The 13,336-nt window shown below is 42.1% G+C and overlaps 1 protein-coding gene across 1 annotated transcript in view; it reads right to left on the reverse strand.

Annotated features, from left to right (window-relative positions):
• The window catches only part of prr36a (proline rich 36a), a 38,765-nt gene extending 27,466 nt beyond the window's left edge, over nt 1-11,299 (reverse strand). Inside the window, exon 1 of the mRNA XM_084043672.1 lies at nt 11,130-11,299. The gene's annotated coding sequence lies outside the window, so the exon portion shown is untranslated. The remainder of the gene's footprint in view (nt 1-11,129) is intronic.
• Nucleotides 11,300-13,336: the final 2,037 nt, after the last annotated feature.

Here is a 13,336-nt window from a genome sequence, read left to right on the forward strand (position 1 = left end):
TTAACTTACTCTCATGTCCAGCTGAGGGAAAGAGAGGGTCACACACACACGCGAAGAAACACAGGCTGTATTCATTGTGAGCGTGCATGTGTGTGTGTGAGTGTACGTGTGCATGCAATTGAGCATGGCAGAACGATAGACGGGTGAGTTGGAATGAAAGGAGGGGGGGACTGGAGAAAGAGTAGTTGGTTTATACGGCAAGGCAAAGGAGTGCAGCCAAGGCCGGTGAATTTATATAAAAGGAGGTGGGTCTTAAACCAGTGTGAGAGACATCCATGAGAAACAGAGATACAGACGGGTCAGTCAGTGATCAAACTTCACAGAGTCATACTCAACTTTAAAAAAAGATGGCTATAATCTCCACTCTTGCGTGAAAAAGGGGAAGGAACAGTGTTTTAAATATAGTTAAAATGCCCTTCATTTTTAATGGCATATCCAGGATACACTTAAATATAACAACTGGTTCAACGACAGGTCTGGTTTCAACCACAGGTCTTGTCTGTGCTAAACAAATGTATGATGGTCAGTTTAGACTAACTAAGTAAAAAGGACACTCCTTTTTCAAATGACAAAATCTAAGATTTATTTTCAATGCGTTACGTTCAAAGATTTTGGTTCAGTGTGCTTGGCTAAAGAAAAAGACATAACAGGCTAGGTAAGCGTAGTTCAAGTTCAGGGAATGAAAGGATGGGTGCTGTGTGCACGACTGTTCCTCCATCTGACCATATAAGGTAGTGTTGTCCCTTCTACTGCATCGCAGCTGAATGGCGAGCACACACACACATCCAATCTCCTGTTAAAAAGGAAGCAGCTACATGCGCACACCTTCTAGCATGCCAAATGGAGAGGCTCAGCCAAGTGCACATAAAACCTAGTACTTACAATACACAAACTCTATAAAGCAGTAAAAGCAGCCTGCTTAATAGCATCTTTCTCTCATGACCAAGTTCAGTTCTGCAGGAAGGCAATTGCATAACATAGTCTAAAAGAAAATCGTTTTAATATTAACGCTGGCATCTCTATTTTGGGCATGTCATGCATGCATCAGCTATTTCTGTATTTCAAGTATACGCGTATACTGTAGGGCTTACGTAAGTGGTTAAAAGACGAGCAGAAATTACTGCCCAGACTTGACAGAAGAAACCCCCAAAACAGGAAGTTTGGCAGGTCGTGCCAAAGAAGCAATGATGACGTATAAACACCATCTGAATGATGGATGATGCACTGCCAAAAAAGGGTCCCAGCCCTTACCAAATGCACTGCCAAAATGTGTGGCATTGAGGGTCAAACCCAATTCCCTCCTGTCTTTACAGACCCATGTTTTTCCACGTTGTACGTTTTAAATATCAGCGTTGCTGTTGCTAATTTTCTTATTTGTGTCCATCCCAAATTCAAAAAGGTGGCTTTTAAAAACGACCCCCCCCCCCCACTTCCCCCAAAACCTTGCTATCGATTGTATTACAGAGAAGAAAACAGAACAAGTCTCCATAACCGATGAGTTGACATAACTGGAGATGAGTGTTTACATCACAACAGCCTGTAATTGTAGCAGACACATTCCTCGGCATGCCAAACAAGCCTCCGTACCCCTCTCCCTCCTCACAGAGCGTGATGGATAGAAACAAAACAGGGATGCAGGGGGGTAAGGAGGGGAGAAGTTGGCATTCTGTTTTTCTCAGTCAGACACCCACCCAACTGTCCATATTGCCCTATATTTCATCTTTGTTTTTCTTCATAATTGAATGTCCTATTCCGTTTCATATTTCATCATACCGTAGTTGCATAAATATGTAATCAATGGAAAGCATTAACAAGAGCTTGTGAGTAATTAACTAAACTTTAAAAGAAAAAAAATCTATTTCTTGAAAAGTAACGTTTTGCACTATAGTCTTTCTTCCAGTTGCCAGTGACTTACTTCCAATAGTGGTGAGGGCAGGGCACTGATCCTGTTATTATATATTCATATGGCTATGAATATTATATATTCAAAAAAGCCATTAATGGTTCAGGAAAATGACGCATAATAACTCTGACTCTCATACTAGTATTATCCACTATTTTCCTCCTGCTGGACTTAGGTTGCAGGATTGTGTGTGTGTGTGTGTGTGTGTGTGTGTGTGTGTGTGTGTGTGTGTGTGTGTGTGTGTGTGTGTGAGGGGCGTCTGTTCTTTCTGTGGCGAATTAATCACGGAAGACATGCAGCCAAGCACCGCACGTTTATCTCCAAAGAACACTGCTCTCTCAAGCTAATCCTCAACGATCTTGCTGACTGGCATCTATAACTCTGTCTAAGATAACAAGACTACACAAAACCTGGCTATGCACTTAAGTGTTAACACATGTCAACTTACCATACATGTTCATCTACTACCGTCTACCACTGGCAACCATCACCATCACCGAAGAACAGCCTTGATTAGACATACTACCAAACATTTGAAAATGTTTGAATTCATCATCGGCTTCTCGCGTTCTCTCTGTGATGATTTGTAGCTTCTGTGCAAGCAGTGCATTTCTGTAAGTGTATTCTGGTTAATAAGAATAGAAATAAAAAGTAATATCAAAATATCATTACATGGCATTTACAACCATGGGAGAGTCATTTTCCCATTACCACAAATGCATGTTTACAATATAAGATAAAAGCACCAACTAATCCTGCTGCAATTTAATGCCCTACCCCAGGGGTCGGCAATAGGCGGCCCGCGGGCCGAAATTGGCCCCCCAGAAATAATATCTGGCCCGTGAGATAATTTTGAAAAAAAAAAAAAAAAAAAAAAAAAAAATTTTTTTGAAAAATATTTATTTTATTTTTTTTGGGGGGAGGGATTTTATTTTTATACAGTATCAGACCGATATCTATTATATCCAAATACAGAAAGATACAGTATGAATGATTTACTGAAAAGTGTCATAAAAAAAGTATTAAAAATTCATGTTCAAATAATTATAAATACTTATTTCATAGAACCTGAACCCACTTTTGAAATCATGCACTCATAAACACGATGCATTTTAAAGGATTTATTACATTTTATAGCTAGATTAGAGGAAAATGAAGAAGAAAAAAAAAATCACCAGAAAAATCGCCTGTGCTGATATTTAAACCGGAAAAAATTTTGATTTATATTGGTCAAACAGAACCGAATTAGACCCAAATTAGACCCGAATTAGACCGAGTTAGACCCGAATTAGACCCGAAAATTTTTTCGCCCGCGCGCTTTGCGCGCGGGCGCGTGTTGTGCACGCACATGCACGCGCGCTGCGCGCGCGTGCATGTTCGCGGGGAGGCCCGGCCCGCGATGGAATGTCTGGGAGTGATATTGGCCCTAGGCTTATCTCAATTGCCTACCCCTGCCCTACCCTGCATCCAATAGTTACAGTGTAGTGTACTCTCAAATGAAAAAAAAAAAAACTCAAATCTATGCAAATGCAATGCAAAAAGGTATGTAAGTATGATCAATAACGAGATTTTAAAGGAATAGGGAGAAAGCAGTAAACTATAGGTGCATTTCTTTTTCCAGCACATGTCAAAGGCAGATGGAGAATGCGTCAATGCTCGCTTTGATTCCGACCATATAGGATCAGAGTCCATATGCTTAGCAACGCAAAACTACAGTATATTAATTAGGGAGGATTGAGCTGGACTGGCCTTTCCTAATTCCAATCAATTCCATCTGAGACACTGAGCATGTGCTAAGTGAGGCTAAACCAGTACCACTCAATAATGCCGCGAGGAGCAGGTGCTAAGTACAAGTTAGGATGACAAACCAGCCTTTAGAGGAATGGCAATCATGTACGGAATGGATCATGGACTAGTATTGCCTGGGAGAGTCCTCTCAAAATCTGTTCTCAACATTGGCCAGGCTTCCAACAAGCACCCGAGGACTAGTCCAATCAGGTGGCTAAACAGGGCAGGACAGGGTGATGCGGTACAATATGTGTTGTCATCAAAATTAGGAATGTTATTAGAATAGATTCTATTCAACAGAAGATAAAACATTAGAATGGACAGGGGATCAAGAAAACAAGGATACACAGTAAAATCCTCAGTGTTCATTTAGCTGAGTAATAATGGACACAAATGGACCTGTGAGGATCCAGTTAAATGAGCACTGAGGATTATTGTTTTTCACCAAAATAAACCAACGTGTGTGTTTGTGTGTGCGCAGAGTGCGCACCGCCTATAGTATAGTATTGGATGGGGTGGGGCATTGCCCCTTTGTCTACACAACACCATGAAACCCCCAAGGGAAGACATGAAAGAGGGTAAGAGGGTTGGAGGGCGGGAGGGGGATTAGCTGGGGAGAGGAGCAGCTGACACTGGTGGCTTTGCCCAAAAACACTCCACTCACCATGCATGGACACCAGGCGGCCTGGTGAGAGGTGAAGAGAAAATAGATCAGGGGTTCCTCCTAAACTTTTCCAGCTCGAAACCCAAAGAGAAATGTAGCATCTCTCCAGGACCCATCCTTACAAAAACACATTATGAATTAACCACTTACGCCTCACTTAAACCATTAAGACCTGAGGCCGATACTACAAATGCCTTCTAAAATCAGTAGTTCTCACACTTTCAAGATTTTGAAAATGTTCAAAAATAGCAGCGTGGCACGAAGTGACATATCACAGCGCTGACATATCACAATCTGCTTTTTTCACTGAATATTCACGCCCCAGAACAGGCTTTCATGTTGATAAACACAAGCAAATTTTGGTTTTCTGTGAAGGATGGTTGGATGAGGCAGTCTAAGAGTCTTGCTAGATTATTAGACTCGGCGTGCAGCTTCCCAGTTTGTCAGACAGGCAGATAGTCAATGTCATCCTGTGAGCCTACGGGTGGGATCAGTTACCACCGGCACGCCTCAGAGCGAGCAGGGTGAGATCGGGCCAGCTGGCCACTGAACCCACACCTCACCCACCACTCGCCGGTCTGACACCCAGCCAAGTGCACAGCCACACCCCTGTGCCGCGAGAAACAACACACTCAATTACCAAACACACAGGATAGCCTTAGACTCATGGACATGGACAGAGAGGTAGAGCGCACAGCAAAATAGTCAGTGTTAACGTCTTCGGCGAGTGTAAGGATGGACTTAGAACGGACCTATATCTTTACAATCTCCAAGTTAAATTAACCCATTCAATCCGGGAACACATCCGTGTCATTTTAGATTTGAGTGAACCATTATTTTATACTTTGGCTATTCAAAAATGGCAGATCTACAAGCTCATAGCGCAGCACCAAGTGTCATTTTGGGGGTCCTTGACATGAAAAAGAGTACCAATGATATAGCAAAATAAGTGTTTTCAAAAGGATTAGGATTTAGAAGACATTTGTAGAATACAAATATTTTGTTCTTGGGACCCCCAGAAGCAAAGATTTGAGTTTTTGAACTTTACACGATTTTTCAAAGATCGACATAGTGCTTTTTCAAGCTCATAGCTTGTATATCTGCTATTTTTGAACAGCCAAAGAAATCTAAAATCACACAGATGCGTTCCTGGATTGAATGGGTTAACATTGAGAAACTTGTACTATGTAGACTAGAGTAATCACAGGATATGCCCTGCCAGCCCAAAGACATCCTTACATCCACAGGAAACTACAACTCACCTTATCCAACCCTCAGTTAGTAGCTTGAAAATATCCCATTATATTGCAGCGTCTCAAATATGGTAGCCTAAATGTTGCAGGCTATAGGGGGAAAAAAAACGAATAGCCTTGAGTGACGGTTGAAGCTCATTGCACAAGTACCTCTTTGAGATGGTGTTCAAGGCCGAAACCAAAAAATAAAGCTGATGAAAACAGATTGGGGGGGGAAAGTGCTGAACTACTCTTTCAATAATTACAGTGCTTGGATCCTGGCTTCACAATGCCAGACGCAGACAGAAAGCCTGAAAATGCAGTCTCCTTCGACGGCTCCCTTTATCCTAATGGGAAGGATACCGCCAGACTCCAAACCACAGTGACGATAGTTACAGCACCATCGAACCAGTCCATAGCCGGACAGCCAAAAACAACACTGCCAATGCTAGGATGTTGGACAGTCAAGAACCACAGCAAAATACCCAATGAAATGCAAGTGAATGATGAAACGTGCAGTAATACTTTTGTGAAAGCCGTAAACTGGACTAGCAGAGGAGGGGAATAGCAGAGATTCTATTTCCCAGGGTGTGGAACTGAAAAAAAGGGTGCAGGCACGCAAAAGTGGCCAATTTCCTAGCATAAGGAAATTCTCTGCATTGTGAACTTAAGAGTTGTTATTTCCATTTTCTGATTTTGACAGCATTTAAGCATCTGAGAGAAGGGACTGAAATGCAACTTTACTCAACTACACAATGTGGATACAAAACTCTTGCAGATGACTTCTGCACAATTCTCTAAGCTATGCTACAACTGGTATTAAATTCTTGGGCCTGGACAGACAAACAGTAACTTTCAGTCAGTTTCATAACAGAAATGTGTTTTAAACTATACATGCAACCGAAACCAAACCTGTAATGCCTGAATCAATTTATTCCCCTCTCATATTTTTCATTACTCATGCCCGTTTGATGGACCACACATTTCAGAGGCTTCATTCTGCTGCATCATATTTTCCTTTTATCCAAAACGTATCTAAATGCATGCTACTTCTTAATCAACCAAAAGTATTTGGGGTTTAAGTATGAAACCAGCCTCCACAACACTCACACAAAATATCTGCTCAGTCTCTTTTTCATAATAGATCAAACCACAACCTCCACAATGCACGTAAAAGAAATGCCAAATGTCTGCTCACTCTTTTTAATAACTAGATCAAGCCCATGCATGGACCACCGGTATGATTTAATGGTTGTGGATGGACAGATAATATTAGGCAGGCCGGCAGTGGGAGAGGATCAAAGCATATAATTGTCGAGTACATCATCCACTCACTATGCGGGACAACAGTGAGGAAGATGGATTTGAACCCCCCGACCCAACATCCATGATCATCCTCCTACAGCTGTTAAGCTCTCGTGCTTAATACAAGGACAAGAAAAAAACAGATGGAGAGTCATAAGCCATTAGAAATACAAAGGCAATACCACACTGTTAACCAACAGAAACATGATGGTGAGCTTTGTATGGAAATTGTTGTCATCCATCTTTGCATATGTGAGAAGAACTAGGCATGTTCAGCAGAGTTCAAATAAGCAGCATTATTACATGGCTTGTTTGAATGCTTGATTCTGATTGTTCAAATCGCTGAATTCAGCTGTGTGTTATTTCTGGATAGTGACCAATGAGCTCAATAACAGACCGCTGTCTATTAAAGGCTCAGAGCACCTGCTCATATCAACCTGCGCTGCTTGATTTTATGCAGTATCCAACATGACAGCCATGTAAACAAACACACCATGTCATTTACAACTAAACATTGCTCTCAAGAATGTTTTTGAAAACATTTGAAGCGAGAAATAGACAATGCAGTAACCAAAAATGTATTCCATTTGATCAACACTTTATTGTTTTCCGAGGCAACAGTGTCGGCGCAGCGCAAGACTTATGGAATACTTTCATTGCCGTAAGCAAGGAAATACTTTGTTTCGTTGTTACTTTTGGGTCAATTCATGAAGTAGTCATGTAATAAGTCATCGGTGCCTAATTACCCTGTCGGGATTTATTTATCAATAATGACTGGATACCCGTCAATTATCCCTAGCGTAAGACGCTCTTTGGAAACGATGCTGTGATATCAAAACGATAAGATATCAAAAGGAGAACTATGAAAGAAAACAATACACTCTTAAGTTATTAAAACACCTCGTCTTGGAGCATCCAAAACACAAATGGTGAATGCATCCCAAAGTAGCAGTCTACCCTTCATCTTTGCATTTCATAACAAGGGTGCATAAGGTGACCATAACTGAATGGGTAGAGAGGCCATCTGGGAATCAAGGTCACCGGTTCGGTTCGCCCCCCCCCCCCCCCGTTGGTCCAGCGCATGTGTCCCCTAGCAAGACATTTAACCCCTAAATGCTCCCTGAGCGCTGAACTAATAGTATCCACTGCCCCTAATAATTAGGATGGGTAAATTCACACAACAAATTTCATGTTACGTGCAAATGTACTGTGAAAATACCACAAGAACTACTCAAGTGTTTTTATTTTTTGTGGAGCTGCATGGCTTTATATTGCTGACACCAACCTTGATGTTCAAAGTTAAAGTTTCAACCAGGTCTTGCGTTGTGATTTGATGATGCAGTGTATGGGAGTCATGCAGACAGGCTAACATATACATAAATTACAGACACATTACAATCTTTTGTAGCTCAACTAATAAATCCTTCAATGGTAGTTCTAACTGAAACTTATATACCCCAAGGCAACTGCTCAAGACTTAAAAGAAAGTCTTTGTTTAAGCCAATTATCGAAAGGCATGTGAGAGGTATTGAGCTTCGGCACTTTGACGAAGACACTAAACACATTAGTCTTAAATCACACATGGGAGTGTCAGGTGGCTTGGCGCATGCATGTCAGAGAATAACATGCATGTGGAGGAGCCCATGGCAGTCATGTTGCAATGTCAACCATCTGCATTTCATAGATAGTTAAGCTTGCATCAAACTGCAACTAAAATCCTGTGTATTTAACCCTGCGAGTGTAAACATTTTGTACAGTCCTGGGTTATTAATTAATATCTGGATTTTTATGTGTACCACCACACTCATTCCTGACTCAAAAAGGGGAGAGGACAGTGAAGTCAATTTATACTCCATGACTAGTAGTCAACTCAAAATGGATACAAGCAGGACTGCAGTTCGTACTGTAGTACAACAGGGAAAAAGTAGTTAGCAGTACACAAGCTCCATTATATCAACACAATGGAGCAGTCAGGATACAAGTCCAGACCCTTTTTTTAAAACCACCCATAGAATATCACAGCTTCTGCTTTCCGATGATCCAAATCACCTCCGCTATCACAAATCACCCCCCTTCTCAGGCTTGGGAAGAGGAAAGGCAAACAGAGGTGTGGGTAGCCTACTATGGGAATCAGCTCAGCTGCACTATATATAAACAAAGTGACCGTATAATGAGGTCTCGAAGCGAGAGAGAAAGTCTTTCACACATGGCTACCCCCTGCTGCCAGTGATGATCACCTTCCTCAGCGACAACTCACACCCTGGTAGCAGTGTCACAACTTACATACTCCCCAGTGGAGAAGTCTGTGGTATTTTATGTAAATGGGGGTTTATTGGGCTTGATAATACATAAATGTCTGAAATCACAAGCTAGAAACTGGTCTATTGATCATGATATGACAATGAAGTTACATGCACCGAAAAGGCAAAATACAACAACATTGAATGGGTATAGGGTTAGGCCAGTTTGTTTCCCTACTCACGTTAATACTTGGCATGCACTTGGCCAAGACAACAATGTTCAAATCAGACGTGACAGTGAGCAATGCACAAGCTCCGGGACACAATCACACACACTAAATTACCCCTGGTTTACCACAAGCATAGTTGTTTGCTTCCCGGTTTTAGCCTCTCAGAACCGAGAGGCTAAAAGGCTGTCTGCACCAGGGCATCATACGGGAAATGCATGAAGAAGACAGGATAAGTGGTGGCAAAAGTGTAGTCAATAAACTGAATCGATAGAACAATTGTGAGGACTGGTCCAACACTACACTGAAACTGTGTGTGTGTGTGTGTGTGTGTGTATGGCTTCTGAGTGGGAAACGTGCTGAGTGGGAAACGTGCTAAATACCAAGGTTACAGGAACAACCAAGCAACTATTTTGAGTTGGTCCCCTGGTGAGCTTCAGGCTTGGGAAGAGGAAAGGGAAACTGAGGTGAGGGCTACACTAAATATAAACAAAGCGATGAGGTCGGAGTGACAAGAGAGACCTGACAGCAACTCACACCAGTGTGTGTGTGTGTGTGTGTGTGTGTGTGTGTGTGTGTGTGTGTGTGTGTGTGTGTGTGTGTGTGTGTGTGTGTGTGTGTGTGTCAAAGGGGGGGGGGGGGGGGGGGCAGTCCCCAGTGGGTGCCGGTGGTGAGTCCATTTGGAGCAAAAAGGTTCACTGCACACCCACCACACCCACATGGTTGCTCTCCCTCCCCCCAAAAATGTACCGATTATGTAATGTGGAGTTTGAGCCAAAACAAACGGCACTAGGATCTCCAGACAAGAAGGTAGACTGATGCTCCTGAATCTCTCCCTTTCCCATCAGTAAATGCTTGACCAGTCTGTCGAGAGTGAAATTCACTGTAGCCTACCGATTATAACAGACAGAGCCATTTAGCACGTTGAATGCACAGTCTATTTGTTTGTATTTTATGGCAATGTTTATTTTCAAGGTTTGTAAAAATATAAATATAGCCAATGTCTCAAATCCAAAGCTAACAACTGGTAAGTCTAGAATTATGATGTGACGCTGAAGTGTCAATAAGAAATCTCGGGGAGATAATGAAAAACTATTCCGTTTAAAGATTTGACCATCATTTTAAGGTTCAGGGTGGCCATAGGCGTGCATTTGGGCAAGAGATCAGACATGATGACAGTGAGCCATGCACAGGCTCCAGGACACAATCACACACGCGAGCACAATCACACACGCTAAATTACCCCTGGTTTAGCCCTGGTTTACCACACGCGTCGTTGTTTGAGGCCCAGTTTCAGCCTCTCAGTCAGAACAATAGACGTCAGTGCATCATCATATATACATACGGGGAATGAGTGAAGATGGTGGGATAAGTGGAAACTGTCAAATACAGTCGATATACAACAAGCATGATGTGAACCGTTGTTCCAACACGCTGTGTAACCGTAGCCTGAGTGTGTGTGTTTGTGCACCCGCCCAAACGTTGAATTCCATGCATGCTACGATAAAACAATCACCAAATAAATACATCCAACCAAAAGCAAGGACGGTGTTTTTTTTTTTAGCCTGATTTACTTCGGTCGGTGGACGGTGTCGCACATTGGAAAAACAGCCGATCTACAACAACGCTTAGAATAGGAAGACAGAGACCAGACCACCCCTGTGTTTCACCGAGAGGTTACATTATAGTCCGGCTACTATGTAACCTCCTCAGTGAAACAGTAGAATAGGCTATATTTCGACATACTGGCTACAATGTAACAGTCTTTACCTTCAAGGCGTCCAGGCACGCTTCGCTTCACGGTGGCAGCAGAAAACAAACAGTCCCACCCTTTCAATGCTGTGCGGGGTAGAAATGCACTAAATATGTCGAGAGAGACGTAAATTACTTAAGAGGACGAACAATAACGGCGTGCCTGTTTCCAAGAAGCGACAGCAGCAGGCAGCGGCAGGGTAGAGGATACTATAACATTGAGCGGATTCTGAATGTGCAGCACATGAGGGTTCTGAGGGGGGAGTGACTATTGTGGCGCCGGGAATTGAAGGAGAAGCGTCGTCAAAAGATGTAAATGAAGTTGGCCCGGATCCAATCAAATACATGAAGATGTGATTATTCAAAACAGTCAGGGGGTCATATTATTCAAAACAGGGTTGAGGAGGTCAGGTCATCAGGTCAGACTCAGCATTTTGATTGATTAATTACTATTTTTTTAAATTTATTTTTTACAGTTTGTAAATTGTACAGTGGTGCGACTCCGATTCTACAAAATGATGCTACTAAAGGATAACACAAAAATCCCTAGAGGCTTGTTTCCATTAGGTCCTGCGTATTCAATTCGTCAAGAATGTATCATCATTCATCCTTGCCAGGCAGCTTCAATATCTTCATAGCATCCAAAATTAAGATATACAGGAAATATCCCCTCCCCCGGGCCTATTGTTTTAGGGAAAAGTATTCAAATGCAGACTATTTATCTTTAAGTCTTAACCAGTTCTCACCAAGTCAACTCACACAACCTTTTCTCAAAACTAATGCATGATGGAATAATCAATAATAGGTATAGTACAGTGTCTGCTCGGCTATGGTACAAACCCCACACAATAGCTGTGAGCTGAATGCTTTTCTCTCTGTCTTTGAGCTCTGCAGCTGCAGACTTCACAATAGAAATCAATGAAAAGAGGGCAACATAAAAAGACTATTGGGACTGCATGGTGAAAAGAGAAGGGATGAATGGGCTGAGAAGTCTGACATCAACTGGTTTATCTGGAATAAAACCATACGACAAAGAGAAAATGCAAACAATAAAAAGAAGGAGCACGAGTTCTATCACACAGAAACTAAAACAAACTAACCCCACTGAAGTTGTGAGTAGTTACCTAAAATACATAAACCCATGGACCTTGTACACCATACATTCCATAGTGCGTTTCACTCCGAGAAAGTGTGTATCGACTGAGTAGTAGTTAGAAGAAAGGGGAGATTTGTGAGTGTATGAGTCATGCAGTCTGTCTGCCCGACCAGATCATTCTCCCAGCTTTTCAGGACTCTGGCAATTGTTTCATCAGCAGCCTGTCAGTCTTTCCAATCGGCAGGGGCCCCATGCCAAGATGAAAGGAAAAAATCCTGACCTCTCTCGCGGCTCCCTCACATTTCACTGGTTCAGCTTAAACTCTGCTGGAGTATTAGCACACATCTTTGCATTGGAACACTATGCATTATGTTTTCATGTGCAATAACTACGATGCATACGCCTTGTAGATTGTTTTGGGGTGATACTGGCCAAAGAATCTCTGTTGAATGTCTTTCTCAGAAAACATGGCACTTGTCATCATAATGGGGACCTAAGTAGGTCAGGTCAGTGACCCATTTTGGGTCCCTACCCAAAACCAGTAAACTATTAAAACTAGTAAACCAGACTCTCTAATGACACATCCACCATTACATCGCAGAGAAACCAAAGCTATTAAATCCCACTCTTCCTGCCCAGCCACTTACTGCTAAGTATTGATGCTGATGAAGGGTGTGGTTCTGTTATGCAGCCCTAATAAAAATGGGATACAGTGATAGTCTAAAGACCTTTCTTGGTTGTTTTGAATAACAATCTCTTTATTGTGGTCTGCTCTCACCCATCTGCCCAAACCCCACTAGCACACACACCTTGTACCAAGAACAGCTGCACACACTGCCTGTGGGCCAAAACAAACTAAGCCCACACACAGATTAGTACGATAGACACAGATAGCCAAGTAGATACACGCATATGCTAAACACAAACAGACTATATATATCTAACACTAGTTTTATTTCAGGTACAAAGAGGATAACTGGTTCACTGTTGTCATTTTGCAATTTTCTGCTGACATGCTTTTAGAATAAAAGGCCCAGTACCACAATCACACTGTCAGTAATTACAGATTGGAACACACATTTATTTACAAAAGAAGTTCATATCCAAAATGACATTAACAAACAAATTA

Source organism: Gymnoscopelus microlampas, assembly GCF_963454915.1.
Source record: "Gymnoscopelus microlampas genome assembly, chromosome: 2".
Classification (NCBI taxonomy): Eukaryota; Metazoa; Chordata; class Actinopteri; order Myctophiformes; family Myctophidae; genus Gymnoscopelus; species Gymnoscopelus microlampas.